General features: G+C 40.2%; 1 long non-coding RNA gene across 1 annotated transcript; it reads left to right on the top strand.

Annotated features, from left to right (window-relative positions):
- The first annotated feature begins 794 nt into the window (after nucleotides 1-794).
- Nucleotides 795-20,312, top strand: LOC119899625. The gene is made up of 3 exons (XR_005443880.1): nucleotides 795-958; nucleotides 1,846-1,948; nucleotides 20,020-20,312. It is a non-coding gene; the product is annotated as an uncharacterized LOC119899625 (long non-coding RNA).
- Nucleotides 20,313-22,046: the final 1,734 nt, after the last annotated feature.

Here is a 22,046-nt window from a genome sequence, read left to right as displayed (position 1 = left end):
TTACACATTATTAGTGTTATTTGATGCAAAAGGTACCTTTCAGTGTCCGTATGAGATGCCTCTGGGTTTGTCTGAATGAGACGCCCTGTCTAGACCGGAAGTACTAGTAGCTAACTATGTAGCTAGCTAGCTACGTTAGTATAAAATGAGTTGACAGCTTCCCAAAGCATCTTATCCTAACCCTAACCATCAGGATGTGTGCCTAAACCTGTAAGTCAGTGATTGTATGCATGTTGACCGGCTAACCCTAACGGCCGATGTTGCTCACAGTATAGTCATATTACATCATAGTGAACAGTGAAATCTCCATCCATCCATCATCAACCGCTTATCCTGCGTACAGGGTCGCTGGGGGCTGGAGCCAATCCCAGCTTACATTGGGCGAAAGGCGGGGTACACCCTGGACAGGTCGCCAGTCCATCGCAGGGCCACACATAAACAGACAACCACCCACACTCACATTCACGCCTAAGGACAATTTGGGAGACACCAATCAACCTAGACTGCATGTCTTTGGACACGGGGAGAACATGCAAACTCCACACAGAAAGGCCAACGATCATTTGAATAGGCAGATTTGCGGTAACCTTCTTTAACTGACCAAACAGATTTTGCGCTTGTGAAGAAAGGCTCTTGCTGGTGGTACGGATCTGGCACTTACAGGATCAATGGGTAGGAATTTAGTCTTTGGTCCACACTCCAAAGCAGAGGGTGGCAGTAGTGCACCTCAAATGTCGGTTGAGGATTGCAATTCACAATGAACAGAGGAAGAAGAAGATGGAGGAAGTGGTGAGGCATTACCATTGGGCTCATGTTAGTCAGGTTTTAATTAAACAAGTCTGAAAGAAGTGTGAATCTACATGTGGACATGTTTCATTGCTACTGTTTTGGTGAATTTACTTCAGTCACCTCCCATGGGTGCATTTTGCATTTTGGGTGAACCAAAAACATAATCAAGGTAAGTGACGCCTTTTCACCTGCTATGTCTGTTCAAAGATTTCCCTAACACTTCCACAAATATGTTTCTTGAAGAAATCAATAACTTAAAAGCAGATTGAGATTTGCTTCAAAGGTGGAGTTAGGAAAACAGGCAAACAGCACCCGAAGCTCACCTCTATCTGTTTCAGTAGGTGGTGAAACCTGTGGGACAGACTGATGAGAGTTAAACCAAAAAAGCATAAATACAGACAGCTTTTTAAGCTTAAGGTTTCCCTGCTGTCTGTGTTTCTGTGTGTTTTGTTGTAGTCAATTGCTTCAAGAAAAGTTCAGGTGATAGAGTTTTCAGTTTTTGACATGCTTCTAAGAAAATGAGGTCACAACGGACGAGTCTGGTAAAGGTTTTGTAGATCAAAGTTTTCTATATTTCAGGTAAATACGTAGTAGTTTAAGTAATTCCCATGTACAAAGTCAACTCTGCAGTGAAATGGTGTTAACTGTTAATGATATGACAGATCGTAAATTATTACTTCTGACTAAAAATAAACATAATACAGACACTAACAATATTAAGATTCAGAGTCTTCAGTAGAGCGTTAAGAATAAAACAAGGCATTAACATATTCTTTACAGCAAGTACCAGAGTTGCAGAGTAATGCATGCCGGGGTTAGGGGCTTGAATCCACCAGTTCAAGGCACTAACGCAGCTAGGGATAGGGATTTCATTTCCTGGATGAACTCGCACACAGTGCCTGATGCCCATGGGTTAAAAGATTAATTTCAAAGGTTGTTGGTTAAATTTTCTTGAGCAAGTCACAAATAGTACAGGAGTATCTCCACTGGGGCCATTTGTACTAAAAATACATACAGTACTTGGGTGTATTTATGTGGTTGTTTGACTTTTTTCAGAGTTCAAGTTCATCAATGCTGTCTTCAGCTGTGTCTCATCCACTTTTGCCAGATATCCAACCTACTGGTCACTGTGAAGCTCCACCGTGCAGATGTTGTTTCAGTAAGTAGCATAGTATTGGGTGTTTCTCGACCCTTTCCTGGTCTCCCTCAGTTTACTGTCTGTCACTGTCTGGTTGTTAACGTACAGGTATATTATTTGAAGGGTTCTGACCTCCTGCAGCAGTTGAGCTGATTTAGTCTTAGTTCAGACAATTTATTGACCATTCAGGTCTTTAAATTTCCAACCGTCTCAACATCTGGTACTTTTGGACTTTCTTGTAAAAGGATTTTTAGATTTGAACTTGAACATAAATTTGAGATCATTTCCATGTAATTGTGTTACATTCTTAAAGTAACTCTAGTGCAAATGTAGGGTTCTGAATTGTATGCAGATACAGATATACGAGATTGTCTGAGATATATGTTCTTATAAGACAACTTTCTAATCAGACTTGCTATACAATAGTGTGCTACTGTACTATTCAATATTATCATTATTAAAGCAATAACTAATGATAGTCAAGTTCTTTTAAAATCATACCCTTCTTAATTTAAAAACTTTCCCCAAAAATTCCTTGCACCTTGCACTGTAAAGGTTCTATGTGTAACTTTCAGAAAACCCATATTAACATAACTGAACTGCACTCAGGAGGCTCTCTTCAGCGTCAGCCCAAACAGTGATGTGACATAGGCAACATGAGACTGAACGCTGAAATGAACACTGAATCCTGGCCAGCCAGCCACAGCTTAGTTTAGGTTACAGTTATCTACTTGCCCCTCTTACCTTTCATCACTTTTAGTAGAAAGCAATTTTTAGTTATAGGGGTTAACTTGGGCCGGCTCGGCCGTGGCACACAGGCCTACGACAGGCCGAGGCTGTCCGGGGCTCTGTCCGAATTAAGGTTTCCTAAATAGAATCATTTGTTATTAACTTAATTTAAAATTAAGACCATAAAATCATTTTGTGGTCTAAATCTCTGGTGGATCTTGGATTAGACTCAGCTGTGTTGGTCTTCAGTTGGCTATGTTCAGTCTCATCTAAACTCCGCTCCTGTCAGCTATTTACACCTCTGATCAGCCTCAGAGGTTTCACTGAGGCTCTGAGGTGCAGTTTAACTCTCTGCTGCAGTGCTGTTTAATTCTTCCTGTGCCACATCCTGCATGCTAACAGAGGGGTTATTAACATAACAAACTTAAATGCCCTATATAAATAATATGTTCGCAGAAATGCAAGCCGGCTCAGCTGACACTGTTTAGGCAGCGCCTCCAACATCTGTTTATGAGCACTTTGCCTAATGATATCATCCGATATCATTAAGTGTGGCAGTACGCGCCGCAGCAGCAGGTGCAGCTGTTTATGCCCCCCCACCCCCCACCCCATCCCCACCAACACCTCCCCAACACACAGATATAGGTTACACACACACACTTGAAGAGAAAAGACTTTCACAGTCTCCTCCAGCACCAGCACCAGCACCAACCCTTCCCTCCCTTCCACCCCACAAATCGCCAAACCACTCATTAGGACAATTTTCCTCAACAAAAAAAGCGGCCCCTATGATTTCAATCTGTATATCACCTGTAATTGTAGTTTTTAGCGAGAGCCTGATTCCATACATTTAGCGGGAGTAAACTGCGACTGCGGGTGCAAGCTCTGAAAGCACGCCTCTCGCAACGGCCGCCAGCTGCAGAGGCTGTTTTTAGATGGCAGCCGCTTTCCGTGGGGAGGCTCTCATAGGCCTCCGTGTGTGCGTGTTTTCTGGAGTAGGTGTACCCCTGCTTTGTTTCCTGACTTGGTTTGCTCTGTTTGGATGCTGGAAATTATAGAAAATTATGGAAATTATTATTTCTGGCAGCAACAATGAGGCTGCTTCCTCTTCCTGACCGGAAGGCCACGTTCGGGGTCTTCACAGGTTCTCAGGAGCCTGATTTGATCGCAGGCGCTGCTGTAATTAGTCAGATGGTCGATTCAAATGTTGTGCGACACAGAGCTATCTGTTGCATTAGCACTGTACCCGAGGAGATTACAGTATTTATAGATCCAAAACAAACAATGCGTATGGCAAAATGTTAACTGGCTCCATCTTTGGTTTTATTTCAGGGAAGGAAACAAAATGAGTACTGTCAGCTCTCAGTGCTCAACTGAAACACTTTGCTTTGATTGCAATATTTTTCATTTATTAGCCCAGATTACAGTTCTTGACCACTTTACATTAGGTAGGTACACAGGTTAGTTCCTAGTACTCAATAATCAGCTGAGGACCAGAGTTGGGCCTGGTCCAAATTATTATATTAATTCTAATAAGGTCTGGTATTGTCCAGTTCTCCTGCCACAGGTCTCAGGTCTGTTTGTTTAATATGTCTGAGGTATTACTCAGTGGATCTGCGTGGACTTGCTCTCAGCTCTCATCAGGTGGTGCCTCTTAATTATGGAAAAATTACATGGATTGCATCTCCTTTTTGATAGCAGCTACTTATTGATGTTAATGCATCATGCTGCTGTTAGGGTTCTCTCTGTGTTTGGGTCTGTTTGGTTTGGCTGCATTTGGTCCAGTTATCCTTAAATTAATTCACGTTAGATTTGTGTATGTTTTCCTTGGCCAACTCAACCTCAAAAGCATCACTTTGTGTTGAAAAGTGGTGGGGACATAGGGGCTCAGATCAGGGGTGTATAGAGACACTTCGCTCGCGAGACATCATGATACGTGAGATTAGGTTCACGAGAACGAGATAAAAAGATCCTTAAACGGTGTTTTAAAGATTTCCTCAATGCCAAGATATTTGAGCAGGGTGTCTGGGGGAACTCCGCCAGGAAATTTTGAACATTAAACACTCAGTTTCCCACATTCTGGTGAAAGTTTCAGCCCCAATTTATGGTGGAAATGTTTTTATTTGTGTAAAAGGAAACACAAAATCCAGGCAGCATGTGACATTTCAAAATATATAAATAGAAAGCAGTACAGTTCTCAGGCATTCTGTGCTGCTTTCAGATCTGTTTCTCCTGTAGATCAACTTTTCTCATGTAATATCATCCTTGCTGGGTCAGCACACATGCAGGCATGATTTAGTCTTCGCTCCTCTTTTGTCATGTTCACAGGGAGAAAACGGAAAACTGTGTCAAGAAGTTGTTAAAGTTACTGATTGCGGCTGGCATGTTTTTGGGTCATTTTAGAATCAGCAGCTTGTTTTTTCAGCTTATGTTGCTTTTTTTGGACAATCCACATTTGTTTCTTCTATATTTTAATTGCATTGCATGTTTTCTTAATGTGCAAATAAACCTAAAGGCATTTACATTTGTTATTTAACTGCAAGCTATATTTCATGTAGTTTTTGAACAAATTATGCTTTAAAAAAGTGATGGGGACAAAATCAGCCATATCAAAAAGCGATGGGGACATGTTCCCTACATCCCCAGTGTAAATGACACCTATGACTCAATACAGGATTACTGACTGAATTTACATAACTGCGGCCCATTTTACAAACCAAGCTGACATCGACTTTTATTCTGCACGATGAATTCAGAAATGTTTAAAAGTTACAAATTCTAAAGCATACATTGGAAAACAGTCTGTATAAAGTATACATCATTTATATGGATAAAACCCACATATAGAAGAGAAATGTGTGCAGAATGAGTCCCTCTGAGAGGTGAAACTTAAATTATGCTTATGCTCTTACATTAATAAACCAAATATTGCAAAAACTCCCAAACATTTTAAGGAGTACTTTAGAATTATATTTATATATAATGATATGGTTAATAAATTTTCACTGAAGTGATTCTCCCTTACTCTTTGATACTTTAAAACTGTAAATATCACCGTCGGTCTTCTGCATTTCTTCTTCTCCAAATCTGAAATTCCTCACTCTGACAGTTCGACCCAAAGACGTGCATGTTGGCACCCAGAGGAGGAGTTTTATTCGCAGGCAAAGACCCCGACACTGAACCCGCTCTGAGCACTGAGGGCCGGCAGGGAATACACACCGATCACACAGACACACAGACACACGCAAAATAAGCTCATATCTACTCTCGTTAATGCTGAAGTAGCCATTTGCGTGTGCAAACACACAACAAAAACACACATACGACAGATCAAATATATCAGAACATGAGAAAACACACATGTGCACCACGAACACACACTCCTCCTCCTCCTTCCAGCTGTTCTCTAAATGTTGATTACACAAGACACCGGGGGGAGCTGTCTCCTCCTCCTCCCTACATCCTCCTCCTCAATCCGGTAGCCCGGCGATTCCCCCACAAGGAGGCTGAGCAGGACCGGCTGACCCGAGGTGCTCAGTGACCTGGGGTTGGGGGTCCAGAGAGGGCTGCGGCCCCAGGGCCTCTTGGCTGGGCTCTTCTTCCCCCTTTCCCTTCCTTCCCTCAGCTCTATGAGCAGCACATCTCGGGGTGGGAGACATGGGCAGAGACAGCAACGGCCCGGGGACAACTGGCCGAGGAGCAGAACACAAAAATAAAAAAACATACAACTCATCTCCACTGTCGAGATGCTGTGGTAACTTTGTGTCAAGTGAAACAGAGACGGGGGAGAATTAAATTGAGATGATTTTTATCCGATGTGAACCTGTTCAGGCGTTGGAGGCTTTTATCCAGCAGCAGAATAAGTACGTGAGGCAACATGTTTATAAGAAGTTACTTTTTATCAATCTAATCAGCAAGTGAACTCTCATTTTAAGTTATCTGCAACGTTATCATAACATCTGCTGACGACTACTAGGAGCTGCAACAACTGTGTTTAGATGAACTTAAAGACATTTTTATTCAAATGGTAAAATCAGAAGATGGACTTTCATTGGTCCAGGGGAAATGTGACACGTATGTCTATATGTGCCTGTGTATGTGCACAGAATCAATGCAAGATACATTTCAGAGGAATTTGACAAAAAGTGCCACTTTGTTCTTCCTGCCTTTGTAGGTCTACTTACTAGCCTCTTGGAGCTTTCAACTGTACTCCACATTCTTATATTTCAGCTGTTGTCATTGACCATTCACAAAGCCTTAAACATTCTTCGTAGTTAAGAGGTTTTAAAACAGAATGGTTGACTGGGTGAATACTAGTTTATTTAACTGGTTGTGCACACAAGAGATTATGATTACATTTATTACAGTGATCAAGGCAATGAAGATGTGCATATAATCTAACACCCTACCTCACTGCGTGTTTTATTTTGTGTTGTTTGTCTTTATCTGAAGGCATTCACTTCAGACTTGAACTTCCGAATATAGAATAATAAGATGGCCAATCAGAGCAGAGACCTTTTGTTAAGTTAAGTTTCTGAGCGTTACATAGAGCTCACAAAGTGTGTGTTCTCTATCAGATGTTACTTTACTGTTGTACTGCTTAAAAAATTCTGAAGTACAAAGACCTTATTACAGCAAGATGAGAAATTAAATGACTTACTTCCAGCGGCAGTACATTGGGATGTTGACATGTTTGTGCTGGAACAGACAATTAGAAATTGTCTGCCCACTCCTGAGTTTAAAGACTTCATCCCCTCTGTATGTAAAGTTGTGCAGTGAACGTCTCGGTACGATGGCACGGAGGAGCTTCATTTTCACTTCGCAAATCTCCTAATGGGGAAACTAAAGAGATCTCTGTGCTTTAGCACCCTCAGGCATGAGACAGTGGAGCTAACATTCAGCTTAATGATCGACCTAGCGCTGTGTTGTCAGAGTGCTAGATAAAAAAAGGAAAAGCCATCAGAGTGCAGAGATGAGCTGTTCCTTTCTGATTCTGCAGAAAATCTGCAACATTGTTTTTGAAGCTGATTTGTGTTTTTTTTTATGTACAATTATTGTGGTGAACTAAACTTCTGATTGCATAAGAGTGGACTTGCTTAATTTAATAACTCCATTACAAAGAGAAGGTGACATTGGTGAAAAAAACAAATAAAAAAACAGTTACTGACATAAAAGATGAAAAACATCACATTATTTTTCAAGGAACATTGAAAACAGTAGCTTAAGTTACTTTTTTGGTCAATCCAAATATTCTATATTTTAATTGCATTGCATGTTTTCTTAATGTGCAAATAAACCTAAAGGCATTTCCATTTGTTATTTAACTGCAAGCTATATTTCATGTAGTTTTTTTAACAAATTATGCTTTGAAAAAGTGACGGGGACAAAATCAGCGATTTCAAAAAGCGATGGGGACATGTCCCCAGCATCCTCAGTGTAAATAACACCTATGACTCAATACAGGATTACTGACTGAATTTACATAACTGCAGCCCATTTTACACATCTACTTTTATTCTGCACGATTTAAAATTCAGAAATGTTTAAAAGTTACAAATTCTAAAGCATACATTGGAAAACAGTCCGTATAAAGTATACATAATTTATATGGATAAAACCCACATATATTTAATGTTTTGAAACTGAGGAGAAATGTGTGCAGAATGAGTCCCTCTGAGAGGTAAAATAAGACCAAAGTGAAACTTAAATGATGCTTATGCTTTTTACATTAATAAGCCAAATATAGCAAAAACTCCCAGACATGCAAATATTTATGCAAATATGCAGCATGTCAATAAATGTATATTTAACATGATGTTTTAAATCATTTTATTTCAGATTGTCAAATTAGGCGATAATTATACTTTCATAGTCGACCAAGAGACATGTCAGTTGTTGAACACGTCGTCCACAATATGTGTGATGTGCAAAGGTAAAACGTTGTACAGTAGGACAGAGCCAGACAGTGGTGTCGGAAGCTTCGTGGAGCATGTCGCAGGCATTGTCAAACAGAGAAGTCTTTCCACTGGGGCCTTGTGAGGCATCCCACATGCAGAATCATTTGTCTTCCTCTATGACACACTACATGGGATAAAACAACAAATTGTTTTCATTTCTAACACCCTACATCTGTCAGACTGGGCCGTTATTGGGCTGATATCAGGATTCCTATATTGCTCTTTTTGTCTCTGAATTTTCTGTAAGCCAACTTTTACCTGCTACCAATGAGGTTTGAGGTCAATCCGAAACAAATATTAAATAATAAAATCAGTAATAAATAATAAAACCCGCTCGGTATGTATCTGTTCTTTCAAAAAACAAATCTAAGGCATCCATATCTATATTGTTGTTGATGGTATATTTTGTATTTTCTGCTACTTAGTACTTCTACTCTGCTACATCTCAGAGGGAAATATTGTACTTTTTACTTCACTACATTTATCCAACAGCAGTAGTTTGCATATTATTTTACATTAAAACATAATGTTGAGTTTATAAAATCCCATGCATTGCCCAAGATTAAACCAGTGACTTGTGGCCCCTTACAAAAAGCTGTGTCCAGTTAGGGCCTTTGTCACGTTTCAGATGTCTGAGTTGTTAAACATTTCACCAAAGAGACATTTCTTCTCAGATAGATTCATTTAAAGAGGTTGTATTATGCTCATTTTCAGTTTCAAAATCCTATTTAGAGAAAAGTCCAAAACATGAATATAAAAGTAAAAAGAATAAAAATAAAAGTGTGTCAGAATTTTGTTTTTTCTTCTTTCCTACCTCATTAATTATCTCACAACCCCTCAGATTTATATGTTGACCCTTTCGAGGGGCCCGACCCAGGAGTTGGTTACCACAGGACTCTATATATATATATATATATATATATTACACACACACGGATAATGTAATGTCACTCATGAAACACTAAGTACATTTAGCTGAAAATACTTCTGTGCAGTTGCATTTTAAGTGTTGTTTTTTTTGTTTTTTTTGCATACTTTTACTTGTAATAGTGTATATTTATATTGTTGTTGTGTTGGTACTTTTACTCTTGGAAAGAATCTGATTTCTTCTTCCAACAACATCACATCATACCCATAGTTGGATTAAACTGTTAATGGGCCCCTGGACACAAATTTGTTGCTGGGCCCCTGTTGACCACCCTTTGCACTAATGCAGGACCGTCTTTTGTTAATGTTGTCATTCAAATTCCCAAACAAATTTTCAGTATAATTATTGAAACCAATTGACACACAGTAAACGTAAAGCTTTTGTGGCCCCTGGGGGTCTGGGGCCCTGGTGCAGTTTCCCTTTTTGCCCGGTTTGTTATACATCCTTGCTGTCCCCACTGTCACATGCTGTAACGCTGATCTAGCAAACATCAAATAATCTCAAAACTAAAGCTGATTTAGGAAACTGCACAGCTGCTCAAAGGCCATGCAGAGGAAGCAGCCGAAAATAACTAAATTTATTAAAAATACAACCTGAAAAACAAGTCAAGCTTCTGTGTGGTGCAAGTACAAAATGTTAAAACGTTTTTTGAGCAGACAGAATTTACATATACATTCATTCAGCATTCAGTTCCTGCATCAGCTGTCTCCCAGCCTGAACTTCCTGCTGGTTAATGTATGCTCACTGTGCGTTTGCACGACCTGTCTGAAGTGATTTCTGACGGCCTTGTTTAATTAGCCGCATGTGTGTGTACTTTTATACATATTCATCGGCCGCAGATTTCAGCCGATTGATGTTGTAATTGATTCAGACGGTTTTATAATTCCTGCAAAAGCAGACCCAGAATTTCAATGACTTTGCAATTTGGGGAACAGGAGAAGAGGAGGAGGCAGGGGAGGGGGAGAAGGAGATCTGAGGGTGCCGCATCTACACCTGAGGAAACGTCAACGCGCCTCGGTCAGTGTGATTTCTATCATTTTACAGAGGGAAAAGAGGGAGAGGGGGAAGTCAGCTGCTTTGTTGTTCCTGTTTTACAAGTAAATTACACATTTAGGATTTATTAAGACAAGAAACCATTTTCAAATAGTGACTCCATGGAAGCCTCCATGGAGATGTGCTCATTACTCTGTAGCCCCAGGCCATGTTCACCGCCTCGAATGCATCCTTTTTTCCCCCCTTCTCCTCTTCCCCTCTGTACTTTGCGGCGCTGCGTTGCCATGCCTGATGTCGTAATGTCACAGCAGTTTGTTCAAAGCTGCGACAATGATTTGGGCTCCCAGCAGGTGCCGCCCTGATGTCTGTTCAATTATTAAAGTGAGGGCCACATGGATGCATTACAGTCGCCGCACCCATTAGATAAAAAGACGACGGCTTTTGACATGGCGCATATTTCCTCTCCGCCTCACAAAGACGCCGATGCTGCTGCAGCGCTTTCGTGTTGCTTCTTTTTGTTTTATTCATCACCGTTCTTGTGATATTTTTTTTTTTCTTTTGGTAGGCATGGAAATATTAAAGAGCCATTTGTTCCCTTTCAGTATTGTGGGCACAAGAGCTATCATGATCTTTTTGATTCCCTCTCGTCAAACTGAGGTCATGTCTGCTCCTTGTAGCTCCCTCTACTCTTTTTAACTTCCCAGCAGCCCCCCCGTTGCCCCAATCTAACCATGAAAACGGCCGGCGTGTTGATAAATAAATCATGCAGTGAACACAAAGTTAAACCTCGACACAATCGCTTCCAGCAGCTGCCTTTCTTCTCTTTTTCCTCTTCCTCAAGTGCTCAGATGTTCATACTTTGAGGACACTGTAATGACCAATCAATGCCTGAACAAAGTCCATGGCAGTTGTGGGCATCGGACCCTTTTGTGGCGGCATCAGCTCGACACTAAAAGATGTAACCTATGAATTCTTTATCTGTGATTTTGTCTTCTTTCCTCACTCAAAGAATCCCCTTAGACTTCACTTATTTTTTGTCTGGGTCTGAAGTCTGGGAGGCAGCAGAAAATTAAATGCAGATCCACACGAGAAGATCTGTGTTTTTAAGCAGAGGGGTGTAAGTCTAAACCTATGCGCGGGGAGACGGTGTGTTTTTGGAGGACAGATTCTGTGACAGAACAGACCTGTTACAGAAGCTGACTGACAGAGGACACGGTGACATAAGGTCACCAGCTCCAGGTGTGATGAAAGACTTTGGTCACGAGAACAAGACAAGAACATATTTTAACACTATTTTGAATAAGTATTTGATGATAAAAATGTATGTAATTTTGAGCATTAAACACTTCCTGCATTCTGGAGACATTTTCTGCACCAATTTATGGAGTAAATGTCTTTATTTATATAAAAGGCAGCACAAAATTCAGCAGGTGACAATTCAAAATATAACAATAAAATGGAATATAATGCAGTAAAATCAGTAGCTCTTTTTGTTGCTTGAGTAATTTTTTGGACAATGCACATTTGTTTCTTCTATATTTAAATTGCATTGCATGTTTTCCTATTGTGCAAATAAACAAAGCATTTTCTTTTTTGATTTAACATTTCTTGTTCTATTTTTTTTTTTTTAAAGCTATTTTAGAAGAACATATTTTAACCAATTTCGCTTTCAAAAAGTCTTTGGGACATGTCCCCAGTGACCCTAGTGTAAATGACACCAATGGTAATATTTTATGTATGTGACTGCCACACAATGCTCAATAGTTTTTTAAGAGCACACATGTTAATCGATTGTAAACACTTTGAATATAGTGAGAAATGTAACAATTGCTCAGAGCTCAAAGTGACACCTTCACAACGCTTGTTTTGTCCGTCTAAACCTCAAAATGATTAAAAATACTCCAAAAAACACACAAATTTGCACATGCAGTTAAAACAATAGCTGTCTGAGTATGTTGTAGAGTCTCTCTGTCTGTTTGTCTGTACTGCAGAGTCAATTACAACCCGAACATTTTTGTGTGACTGTTTTCTTCCTACCTCTACCACGCTCCCTGTCTCTGCTAGGCCTACAGTAGCATCCTTCCTCCCTGCACTAGCCCACAAAAAGACCAGGGCTCTCTGTCTGTACCGATTCCATCAACATCCATGAACATAGTAGACTATAGAACATTGCAGAAAAATGTTTTCTCACACACCGCTCTCAACATTGGAATGCACATGAATAAAAATATTACTCACCAGCCTACTTAATTCTGCTCTCCTTGCCTTCACTTCTAATATTTCCACACAAGCACGGAACATACACCTCTGCTTCAACACATCTTTCTTTTTCTCTTTCCCTGTATTTGTCGGCCCTCTTGACTTTCTCCATCAGCAGTGGGCTGTTTTATGAAGTGGCCGAAATGATACAGCACTCGCGATTTTCACCCGTGATACCGTTTTCACCCGTGGGTGCGCAGAGGAGGCTTGTTAATGAGGAAGCCAATCGAAACCGAAACCAACATTGTGCCCAGTTGCACCTGCACCAAAGTGTTCACTATTGCTTTACCTGGTCCATGCTTGTGAAATATCACCTTCTGAGTCTTATAACGTAATGGATGATCATTTCTCTCAGTGTTTCTCTGCAAAATGCTTAAATGGGTCGCCAAATATATTAGGCGGCCCTTAACGTACCTCAACGGCTGCCCAAGTAAAGCTTATGTGTGGGAAACACTGATATTAATATCAATCTGACCGGCCCACCCCGAAACATATAGTCCGGTCCCTCAGGCATATGCCAGAATTGCCAGGTGGCCAATCCGCCCCTGGAAAGGGTTGTTGATTCAGGTTAGCTTCAAGTTTTAACTGTTCAAATCAAAAAAAAATGTGGGAAAAGAAACCTGCTTTCAGATGCTGCCACCTGTCTACTAGACACTTTTAGTGTCTAGTTTATTCAAACGCTTTCATTGTTTTTTTCATATGCAGAGCAAGTTGTTTGGATTGGTACTGCATTGTGTTCTTTACAATGGTCAAGTGACATTTTAAAGAAATGTGATTTCATTTCAAGTTCAAACTCAATCAGAAGTCAATTTGAAGGTAGTTTTTCTAATATATATAGTATATTTATCCCATCTTCTAAATTGATGAGGAAAAAAAAGTAGTTGAGTAGTGGTAGCATCAGGCCACACATGCAATTCTCCACTCCAACACCAACACACCCCAACCTCTCCTCCTCTTCCTCCTCCTCCACCACCTCCTCCTTCTCGTTTGATTCTTTTCTGTATGTTCTGTACATGCCAACAAATCCTAATTGCACCCCACACTCTTTTCTTCCCACCGATGCTGCACGCTTCGTGCCACCAAATTCCTTGTGTGCTAATTAGGCACGCAACCACAGTGGATACACTCCTGACAGGTGCTGCTGGCCTGCCGGGGTCACACACACACACACGCACACATACAACAAACACACACAGCGAGAGACAGCGAGAGAACGAGAGAGACGCTCATGCTCACAGCATTAAAAATAAATGGAGAGAGGAGAATAACGAGAGAGGCAAGACGTGTTAATTTCTAGCTTCCATCTGTTATTACATAAGCACTGCCAACAACTACGCATCTCTGGAAGAACGGCAAAAAGAGAAAGAGAGGAGGAGATGAAGCCGGAGAGCTGAAACAGCCGTAACTGAAGTCTTCCTGCATGGAAGAAGAACTCCCCAGGGAGGCCGGTGGAGTAGAAATCAGATTGATCGAGGAAATGCAAACTTGAAGATTCATTTGGAGGTTTTGCTTCCAAGACAGTTTGAACACATAACCTGGTGTTCCTTGCTCAAAATGTGGCAAAAAAACCCCCCCAAAAATGTGCGGTCGAAAACGTTTGCTGTTTCAGAAGTTACGGCCTCCAGAGATCTGGTTTCTTCAGAAATGTTTAAAAGTGAGTTTTTAAACTTGCAAACACGTTTGCAAAAGAGAGAAACCAAGGCTGAAGAGGAGTTTCTGTGGAATATGTTTCAGAAAATTGTAGCTTATAATACATTACAGCTTCAACTTTGTTTTTTCCCGCTGGTCTGGATGAGACCAGGGAGAGAGACCCATATGCTATGCTACTATTGTAAAACATGTTCGATCACGTTTAAAGGCAAAGGTGTTAAACCTGTTCCAACGGGCCACAGTTGAAAGCAGGGTGATTGTCGAAGGCATCCTGATGTTACTGAAAGTGATGTAAGTTGTTGTGTGAAGAATAAAGTGAGCTTGATTCGATACCCAGTAACATTTTCATTATCACACATGATTTCATTTTCTTGCAGAGAGTTAGATGAGAAGATACTAATGTCTGACTGCTGGCTGTAGCTTAATATTTACCTTACAGTTCGCTTAGCTGAGCAAAACAACAGGCAACTGTGGGAAATGTGCCTGTGTCCAACAAATCTACCTACCAGCAAAGACCGGAAAGTGGTACCAGCCAATAAATAGTACATACTGAGGTCCTTATTTTGACATGTGGACCTGTATATTTAGATTTACTATTATTTCAGTATTTGCAGAGAACAAAAAACTTTATAATTTTGACAAGAATGAGCCACCCCTGCTCTGACGACTGATGTTTTATTAAATCTCAACATTTGTCATTTCCACCAGCTCTTTCCCGCTGAAGCTGTCCTGTCAAAATAATCTAGTGATGGCGAAGACGTAACATTTGTCATCTAACAAAAACATTTCCCTTTCTGAGGAACAATGGGACAAGCCCGGAAACAAAGAGCTCCGAGGAGTGATGAGTACCTCGAAGGGCCAGTCGGGTCTCTGCTACATGTTTGGGTTTGGGATCTTTTCCACCGACGAGGCGCTGAAGACGTGTTGATGTCCTGAGGTGCCATTTGTTTCCTGCCAGCGACGGTGAATGAGGTGCAGCAGACAGGAACTGTGTCTTTTGTTTTTCTGGATGGAAAGACACCAGGAGAGGCTGTGAATGTCTTGCATGTTTGCAGGGACAGAGCAGATTCTTTCCCAGGGTGGAGGGACAGTACTGTCAAGATACTCGCTGCCAGAATACACACAAGTCAACCATAGATCTTTGCAGCATTTCAACACTCCTACAGTGATATATTTTGGATTGGAGGGAAGCTAAACAGCACAAAAGTCTGTATCTGCTCTGTCTCTAACAGGCAGTGTGGGAACACACATTATAATTGTTTGTTCAATTATTTTTCTTGGAAGCCGCACCTGCACTTCACCAAGTGAACTCCTGAGACCGAAGTGCAATTAAGCCCCGCAGAGCAGCGCTGACGCCTGTTTAAAGAGCAGGGAGGGAGTCAGATAAATACCTTTTTAGCCCTCAAGGTAACAAGCAAAGGGTGACAGTGAGAAGGCTCGTGGGGAGCAATTTCCTATTTATTTGTCTTCTGATTTAACCTCTCTCTTGACAAGGTTCCAGGGCTTATTACTGTATCTGTCCTGAGCTCTAATTGAGGCCCATTACAAATGTTCAGCAAGCTGGAAGTGCCAGATGTGGGCGAAGGATAAAGGAGGCAGCTAGTCCTGCTGACCGGTGTTGACACCCTCTGAAATGTTTTGTGAGGTTTGAAATTTCATGGATAAGTAGCTCACATGTTTGCAGAAATTGTAAATTATGTTTTCTGACCTCTACTGGCCATTTTAATGAGATTCTTTGCAAAGTGAAGTGCAGAGATGTGAAGTTGTTTCATATGAAAGAAAACAAAGTTTACAGTTTCTGCTTCTTTGAGGAATGCACAAGAAAACCTTGTGTATTTCAAGTTAATTGTTACTCTATGTGGCTTTTATCAGCTAGAGTCAGAACTTTGATAGAAATTGAGTAAAGTTTACAGATGTTTTGTGATAACACAAATGACACCCAAAACTAAACTGAAAAAAATACTTTAATCTGCTAAACTGCACCTGAATGCAACTCTTTATCAATAGATAAATCCCTCCATATTGATATTATTCTATTCACCCTTTACAAGTAGCTGCAGTGCCAGGTGTAATACTTAATATATAGACCCAAGTTTCACCAGCAAGGATTCGCTCATCAAAACATTGCTCAGTAGCACTACTAGTGGCCAAAACTTAGCTTACCTTTAATCTAGTGCTCTGACCAACTAGAAAAACACATTCATATATTGCACATTTTAAATACTCTGTATTTGTATAGCGCCGTTCTAGTCTTTTTGACCACTCAGAGCGCTTTTACACTACATCTGCATTCACCGAGCCTAAGTGCTCAAACAGAAACTACAATTTGCACACATTCATACACTGGCGGAACAGTCACCAGACAATTCGGGGTTCAGTATCTTGCCCAAGGATACATGCAGCCTGGAGGAGCTGGGAATTGAACCATCAACCTTCCGATTAACAGGCAATGCGCTCTACCTCCTGAGACTGGCACATGATCAGACAGGTTTTGTTACTTTACAAAGTAGGATTTTTACACACAAAATATATGTAGAGTTTAAAAAATGTTTGTTAAACAGTGCATACAAGTACAGCTAGTACATTAGTCGATTGGCATTTATCAAAGTCCTTTTTCATGTAAAACAATTTCATGATTCCAGCTTCACAAATGTGAAGATTGGCTGCTTCTCCTTTGGATTATTTTTTGGAGTATTTTTAATCATTTTGAGGTTTAGACGGACAAAACAAGCGTTGTGAAGGTGTCACTTTGAGCTCTGAGCAATTGTTACATTTCTCACTATATTCAAAGTGTTTACAATCGATTAACAGAGAAAATAATCAACGTATGAATCCATAATGAAAATAATCATTCAATTAGTGTGATACAAAATAGTTCAACCTCAACCAACAGTAAAATCCCACTGTTACATTAATGCATGATATAATGATATAATATATAATAGTATAAAAGTCATTGAGTACTTTTACTTTTAATACTTTAAGTATATTTGCCTGATTACAGTGAGGTACTTTAACCGCTGCAAAATGTGTTCAGACAAAATAAGCAATTGGAAGATTTCACATTGGGCTTTTTTCATTCAGTTAGTTAAAAAAAAAAGTTGGCATTATTTGCCTCCCTGCTTTTCAAGACTTTTCAGTATGTAAGGTCTTTGACATTCTGCATTAAAAACAGTCATTAGCCATCACAGAGGATGTATTTAACTCTCTGTGACACTGTGGTCTATGGGTTTCTTTGGAATGACCATTTACATTCACAGACTATTTACTGCTGACAGTCGACTTATTCTGCTCATAGATGCCGGTCACTGTTCTATAGCTTGCTCTGGTTTACACTGACTCTGTCTTCAGTCACACAGCTATCATCCCAGCCATGCATACCTCCCTCTATGCTTTCCATGCTCACAGCCCTCCATGCATTATTCACAGCCAAATTAAAATACCGGGCCGAGAGTGAGAGCTGCATGTTAAGGCAGCTGAATCGGGGAGGTGCCGTCACAACAGCTGAAAGTGTCTGTCACAGAGTTATGAGGGTTTTTTTCCCATAGTTCCCCGGCAGTGCAGCTGCCTAAATGAGAAGGATTAAGTTAACTCCCTGTTTAGAGGAAGAGCAGGCCCTGGATTAGGGCACTGGGCATGGACACTGAGAGCATTGAAGCAAGAGCCACAGCTTTTTAAAAAAGAGACATGGGGGAGAGAGGAGGCAGTGGTGCACAGCCCTCGCAGGGACCGACGGCCGAGTTGCTTGAACAAATACATTGACAAGTGTAACGCCGCACCCGCGACATGGAAAAGTGTGTCGGAGCAAAGAGGAGGAACACTGGCTGACACGCAGACAATCACAAATGCTTTTTTTTCTCTCCCCACCTCCCACTTCCACCCTGATCCCACTCCTCCATCTTCTGTCATAACCTAAAACACTCTCTTCAAGAAATATAAGAAATATCTCCACTAGTCTAGAGGTAGGCAACAACAGCTAGTAACTAAGCTACTGAAGTCAATAAATGAAAATATTGCACTCTCAATCTACCCTCTTCTTCCTTCTCAATTATTTTTTTCTTATTTAAAATTAACAGGCAGAAAACCTTGGCCCCTGAGAATCTGGGGCATGTACATTATAAATGCAAAGTAAAACTGAATCTGTCTATAGTAATCTGCTGTGTGATCTGTACCTGATGAGCTACTACAAGTCAACAGGATACAGACACAGCGATCAGAGTGGGAAGACGGGAGGTCGTTTTTGCCCTGCTAGCACCATAATCTGGCTCTGGTGATCAGGGATGTGTCAAAAGATCAGCTTTACCTAAACAATGTTCACAGTTTTTAGCAGGAGAGCGTTTGCAGCCCCAAAGAAAGTCATTGAATGCATCACAGCATCTCATTTATATTTTGAATTGGGGTCAAGTTTGAAAATTGTCCAAGGTATATACTGAGAAAAACGTTGATTTATTTAATGTTGGACTAACTAATGGGCACAATAATTTACACATCTATTTTCAAAAATAACAATGATCTCTTCCTCCATCTGCTTCACTTGTTGCATGTTGTTTCATAATTTTTCATACAATTTCAATTGTTTCAATTTCTTATACAATTTCACTTGATACAGCAATAGTCAAAGCTAAATGTATACATGCCCTGTTCTCTGAGGTCTGAAAAGCTCTTCACAGAGAGGGGGGGGGAAACTGGGACAGAGTGGAGATGAGAACAGGTGGTGAAACAGTGTGAGAAACACAAGGGAGAAAAACAACAGACACCTGCTCGTGAAACCCAACCTGGTTCCTCCATCACATTCCAGCACAGTTCAGCTGACTGAGCTGCTCAGGCAGAGGCTGGGAAGGATACACTCAATCTCCTGCACTGAATTATACTGCTCACAGTGTGACCATGTGAGAGAAACAGCATTTATAAGGCAGACAGATCTGTATGGTTTTGAAGACAAACAAAAATCTTTTTAGAATAGTGACATTTTTGTGCCTAAACACCTGAAGTGGCATTTAGGTGATCATTGTAAACTGAAACCTGCAGTAATTCAGCAAGCCTTAAGTCTTTAAGGACAATTAAGTCTTAGGACATCTTATATTCTGATGACTTTTATAACTTAGCTGAATAATGTCACAGCACAGTTTTTGTAAGTGAAGAAACCCACAAATCAGAGGGAAGAAGTTAAATTAGCTTGCGGGTCCATATCATACAGAAGGATTATGCTGCTATTAACTACAGATTAACCAAAGTACCAAAATTGATAATATTATGTAAGAGAGTTGCTTTTAGTAGAGTTAAAAAGAAACACAGGAAACAGGCCGCTATTGCCTAAAATTGAATTGTGGGAAAATTATTAAAGGGTAATACAGTAAGTTAGAAAGTAGTTAAATGACTTGTTTAATCTTGAAATCTCTCTCAGACTTGGATTTGGATTCCGCCCTGTAACCCAACCAAGTGGTACAGACAAGTGAATGATTTTGGTGTCACTTTCCCAAAAACCTGTCTCAGTTGGATCAACCTGAATATTTGAGCAAATAATTAACCGCCTCTGATGTTCTTTGTCTTCTTCTTCTGTCTCTTTCTTGCTGCAGGGAGAGAACCAGGCGTCGGTCACGTCAGCTCCGTGACATCGAAGTGACCGTGACACCGCAGCAAACCAGCAGTGACGGATGCCTTTTTGTCTTCTGCAGTCAGGCCGGATCGCCTGACCCACGGACGACTATAATTGTACCGACAGGTGACACATCTGTGGAAACCAGAAGATGATGGCGGAGACTACATAGATCATGTGACCTGCGCCTCACATGCCTCCTCCAAGTATTGTAAGTGTCTGAAGAGCTTCACTGTTACAGTGGATGAAATTACAAAACCAAAATGGTGTCCTTCAATTGATACTGTCGTAATTTACACTAGAATGCTGCTTTTTTAAGACATGTTGAATGATAACTAAGAAAGATATTAAAAACTACTTTACATAATAGTAATTAAGTGAGTGTTTTTCTCTAATATAAGACCACATTACCCATCAGCTCTGCTGTCTCCTTTCCCTTCTTCCCCTACATTAACATTTGTTCCTCATTCTTTGTCTCCTTCCACCATCAATGGAAATTTTATGACTTGTAGCTGGTTTTGCTCTGGAAAAACAGCTACTTTCTACCCTAGATCAATCCAGTAGATTTTCTTTCAAATCTAAACCAGCGGATTACAGTAAAAACTCCAGGATAAAGGCCATTAGATACTCTGTTTAATTAAGTAATTTTACTACTGTATCATAGCTTATGTGATAAAGATTCACCCAACCATCCACTCTCTGCTTAGTAGGTTTTTCCTTTGCCAACCAACCACAGTTAGAAGTACTCTCAGTTGCAGCCAAACAAAATACAATTAGTCTCAGTAATATGTGGACATAGTTATACAGTAATAAAGTACACAGAGTACATGTGGACATAAGAACCAAACAAACAGTTTGGATACGTACACAGCCGAAGTGAAAATGCAAATTGTGGTACAAATGTTGCAGCAAGATCTTTTTTTTTTTTTAAGTAAATAGTTGACTTTGTCTTTAAAAACTAACTGCCAACTTCTTTAAAAGTAAACCATAAGAAATGGCCGGAGCTACAAAGAGCTGTCCCTGTAAAATGCAAAACTGTCACTTTATTATTTAAACTGTCCTCCAATCTTATTTATACCAAGTCTTGAAGCAGACTTATTGTTGTTCAATTCCTGGCATTTTGTCTCCTTGAGATGCTGTCAAATTTGAAATTTTTGTTTAAATATACAACAGTATAGTTGTAAATGCAAAAAAAAAGGATAATAGAAAAGTAAAGATCACTAGTTAAAAACATGTTCTAAGTAACTTAATGTTAATGTTTGTAGTCATAGACAATACTGTAGATACTACTGTATCAGCAAATATTAAGGCATTGAACTGCATTATAAGTATGTGCGTACTACTGCATACATAGACAGCAGATTTCACAGACATGTCAAAGTATCTATAGACAGCAGAAGACAAGTTACTGCATACAATGTAGACAGCCCACTGTCTATACACTATATGGCAAAAGTATGTGGAAAAATTACACCCATATCTGATAGCTGAACTTGATTTGTTTTTTCTGTTTTGGGCATTTGGATATGAAACTATTGGCATTAGAACACACTCAGGTTTTATATGTACGTATAACCTAATCATGACCAGTTCCCCTTGAATTCTTCTTTGAACCTAACAGCAGGGTGGCTGTGTAAAGTGCGCTGTTTGAAGCAGATGTTTGTATTTTGCTTGACGAACTTCAGAGACACTTTGTAGCGCTCTTTGTCATCTGTGGCCCAATTAGCAAACAAATTTCCCAGCAAACAGTGAAAGTGAGAAAATAAATATTCTTGTATGTAGATCATTAGTTGGAAATAAATGAAAAACCCCTCAATGCTACATCCTCACACCCCGATTGTTTTCTAAGAACAACTGCTTGTAGTGAGCTGTCAAATCCCCTCGTTGCTTATTAGTTGGGGCGTCCTCAATGGGTGCCGCAGAACCGAATCTGTAATCTTTGCTCCAGCTTTTCGTCTCAAAAACATCTAAGCCGGTGAAGCTTGTGATAGCCCTTCTCCTCTAAAC

The sequence above is a fragment of the Micropterus salmoides genome, unplaced genomic scaffold (assembly GCF_014851395.1).
Source record: "Micropterus salmoides isolate LMB-PRFRI ecotype aquatic unplaced genomic scaffold, ASM1485139v1 Ms_hic_scaffold_1, whole genome shotgun sequence".
NCBI classification, from domain to species: domain Eukaryota; kingdom Metazoa; phylum Chordata; class Actinopteri; order Centrarchiformes; family Centrarchidae; genus Micropterus; species Micropterus salmoides.
The sequence above is the reverse complement of the archived record's forward strand: the minus strand, read 5'-3'. Positions and strand labels throughout refer to the sequence as shown.